The sequence below is a fragment of the Clarias gariepinus genome, chromosome 18 (genome assembly GCF_024256425.1).
Source record: "Clarias gariepinus isolate MV-2021 ecotype Netherlands chromosome 18, CGAR_prim_01v2, whole genome shotgun sequence".
NCBI classification, from domain to species: Eukaryota; Metazoa; Chordata; class Actinopteri; order Siluriformes; family Clariidae; genus Clarias; species Clarias gariepinus.
This window is the reverse complement of record NC_071117.1, coordinates 23,443,044-23,447,207: the sequence shown is the minus strand read 5'-3', so window position 1 is coordinate 23,447,207 and position 4,164 is coordinate 23,443,044.

Genomic DNA, 4,164 nt, shown 5'->3' with positions numbered 1-4,164 from the left:
ACAGGTGCACTGGTGGGCCCAAACCTTGAGGCCAACTCCAGCTCCAGCTAAAAAGCTTTTAGCCTTATCTCCTTCTTAGTTTCCAGCTTCAATGTTTGGAACTGTAGCTGCTGAGCTTTGTACTGCTGCCGACTTAACTCCAAGTCCAGCTGTTTTAATTGCAGCGCAAGCATGGGGTCCTCTAATGGTGAGCTTCCTACAGCGGGATCTATGCGTTCAGGATCCTTGGGCCTGGCGCCAGCCTCCGCTGCAGCCAAATTCTCTGGTCACCAGAGTGAGTTGCTACACCCGCCTCCGGATGCTCACACACAACACACTGTTCAAACAGCTCAGTGTAGAGCAGCTACTCCGTGACACTAAAATCTGATAGAAATCGGTGAGCAATAACAAGTCATCCTTACGGCACTTCTCAAACTGCTCTACCGTGGGGCAAATGGTAAACTGGTCCAAGTTAAACTTTGTAGCCATTTCTAAGAAGAGCACACTAAACACTCCCCTACCACAAAGACAAATGCCGTCAGACAAACACAAGTGCACTGAAACAAACGGGACGGAGCGAGAAAAAGCAACGGACGATTCTGTTACGCCCCGGTCTAGGTCGGCCGTAACGGGAGTAAAAAGAAGCAAGAGGGTGTAGACCAAAAGTGCGTTTGCTTGGTGTTATTTAACAAGAAGGTGAATAAGCAAATCCCCAAAAGGTGGACGTAAGCTTCAGAAGCCGACAAGGCCAAAACAATAAACAAAATTCCCTCTACCTAGTACAAAAAAAGGGACAACTTACCTGCACCAAAAATAAAGAAACAGAAATACAAGATTCTTTCCTAACTAACCATGCAAAAACAAAAAAACAAGGGGCAAACAAAATGGCGTTGACTCCTTACTAAGGCACTCAATAAAGAATTAAATACAAATATATACAAAAGTATTTATAAACCAAACAAACAAAACAAAGAGGGCAAACGCAAAAGGAGTAGTCAAAACAAGCAAAAGGGTCATACACGGAATAGGCAAACAAAAACCAAGCAACTATCAAAAGGGGAAAGTCTAAGAGTAGTCAGAAACCTAACAAAGGGTCATACACAGAATAACATTCAGGATCAAGCATAGAGATAAACAGTAAGCAAAAACAAGGTCTCTAGCATGGTGGTCTAAAGGCCTTAATTAGGTCTCTGGGTTGCCTGTAGGACCAATCATATGGGAGGAAGCGGGACCAACAAAGGACAGGCAGAGCAACAGCCAATAGATTTCAGGCAATGGCAGAAGTAGGCGGAACCTAGAAGAGACCCCCATCCCACCACCAGCAGAGACAGAGACAAAGCAAGCATAACCAAATACACAAAAATAAATCCAATATCGTAACAATACCATCTAAAGAGTGTACTCGAAGAACTCCGAAAGGGGTGGCTTAACAGCTAACCCAAAAACATGCCATCTGGGACTCACATAAGCACGGCACCTGGGATATTGCATTGGTCGCGGCTTACTAAAACCACAGGAGGAAAAGGTGGAAGCTGTTCGGAACTATCGATAACACAGGTACGTGTGTTTTTGGGATTAGCCAACTACTACAAAAGATCTGCATAACTTCTTCTCTGTAGCAGTACCCCTCTCTAGCCTACTTAAAAAGGGACAACCAGAAAAAGTTTGCTGGACAGAAACGGAAGACACAGCGTTCAACCAGCTGAAGACTCACCTCACTAGCTCACCTGTCCTTAGAAACCCTGACTTCGAACGTCCTTTCCTGGTCCACACTGACGTGTCCAAAACTAGGCTCGGAGCTGTTATCTCATAGGATTTTAACGGGGAAGAACACCCCATCATATACGTGAGTAGGAAACTTACAGCCACTAAACAAAAATATGCCACTGTAGAACGGGAAGCCATAAAGTGGGCAATAGACGAGCTCAGATACTGTATTACCTAACTGGTCGACATTTTACTATAATCACTGACCACGCCCCTCTACAATGGGTGGCAAGAGCCAAAGATACAAACGCACGCATTACATGCTGGTTTTCGTTTGTGTTCTCCTGCCCTAAGATGATCCTGCGACAATGACAAAATGTGAAAAATTCAAGGGACATGAAAACTTTTGCAAACGACTGTAGATTTGAAAACCCTAACTTTCTGGTCATCAGTGCATGCACCATAAGCTCTAGCCAATGCATTGGGAGCTATGCGATTGCAATGCAAATGTTAAATACTTATCCAAGCATCCCATCTGACTCCATATGGAGAAATATTTAAGGGATCTCAACACATGCAGAGACCTCATATTTAAGTCCTGAGGAACATGAAGGGTACTATGCTTATTCCAGCACTGTGGTAAAGGCCTCATCATGCTAGGATTCAAAAATCCTAAAGTGTTATGCCATAGTCACCAGTCTGCCACAGCATCAAGGGTAAAACCAAACAAGCTGAGTTAGCCTGGCCTGAGGAGCCCCATCATTTTGCTCAGCTATGATGATATGACTGCCTGGGAAATATTCCAATGTTATTCCAACCAGTAGGGCGCACAAGAGAAAATCTGCAATTCAGTTGCTCTTTTTGGTCTTCAAGTAAATCACTGGTTTCTTGCTGAACCAAATGCTGATATGAATAATGAAGGAACGTCTAAAATTTACCACTAAATTATGGACCACTCTTCCCAGAGGACTGTTTTGGTCACTAAGGACAATCATACTTAATTATTTTCTGTAAACCACTCTCTAACTGTGTAAGTCTAACTGTTTTTAAGCCCACTTGTATAGCCATTTGTGTGAGATAATGTTCTTTAATTCTCTGCCCTCTTGACAGTGGTCATATTGCTGAAAGAGATTAAGATGTGCCAGTGTCACAAACACAAGTGGGAAAGACTTAGGATCCAGGCAGCCTGCACTAAATTCTGCCTAATGCTCTGATGGGCAAAACCTGATATACAGTATCATATGCAGATATTTGTAATTTTCTGTGGGATACATTTTATTATTATTATTATTGTTGTTATTATTATTATTATTATTGTCTTTTTAGTTATAATTTATTCTGACGTTAAGGAAGAACAGATTGTTACTCCTAAAAATTGGGTGAGTTGTCTGTTAAAGGGAACAGAGTAGTTTTACTACTACATCTACACGTTTAATTTCAAGTATTTACTCTCTGATTACCAATAAACAGAACAACAACATAAACAAAAGTTTTTTTTTTTTTTTTTACATCACTGTTAAGCAAATAAAACAAAAGGTTGCATGTGTTTAATAGATATTGGATAGAAATGTACACATCGGATCGAAAAACACTGTTAAGTTAGACATACAATACCTCTCACTTCTGCAAGAAAAGAAGTTGTAAGTCTTGTTCAGGCACAGAAACAAATGCACACCACAGTACTTAGAATACTTCAAACATGACATATGCTTGGGACACAGTATGCATTCAAGCAGTTGGTCAGTAAGAACACAGGCCAGTAAGCCATCATTGTGGATGTCAGGTGGGGGCTGAGTTGTTCTTTGTTTCAGGCTGCTTAGATGTGTCCTTACTAACACTCAGTATTTTACCAGCCTTCTATTCGCCTTTCCTATCACAGACAACCATACTGTAATGTATTTACATGCTTTCCATCAAAGTAGTGTCTGCCTTCTATGATAGCTATAAACTGCAGATGCAGATATTTAGAATATGGACCCCAAAATGCATATACTACTGCTTAGACTTTCTAAGTGGTTTACCCACTGAGAGATCATTATGAGAGATACTGTATTATGTATGTATTGTAAACTAATATCACAGCTAAGCTAAGAGATATCAAATTTGCTCAGTGATTCCTTGGTAAGGATTTTGATCTTTCCAAAAGCTTTACTTCCCTATTCACTCATTCACTCTTCTGCTCAGGAGTGCCATAAAGGGGCTTAGTAAGGACGATTCCAAGAGCGCTTGAGGAGGCTATGGCAATTGTAAACGTTTGGCTCCATTAAAAATTGGGGGCCTAGTATTTAAGGTTTTTAAGGTGCTCCTGATACAAACCCAAAGACAGGATTCAAACCCTTGACCCTGTAGGTATCAGGCCACAGTGCCACCCCAAAGGCACTGCTGAGCTACATGACTTCTGCTGCAGGTATGCATTTGGAATAGAAGAACAGGTTTGATTTGCAACTCCTTCTTCCCACAATGGCACAGATAGCATTA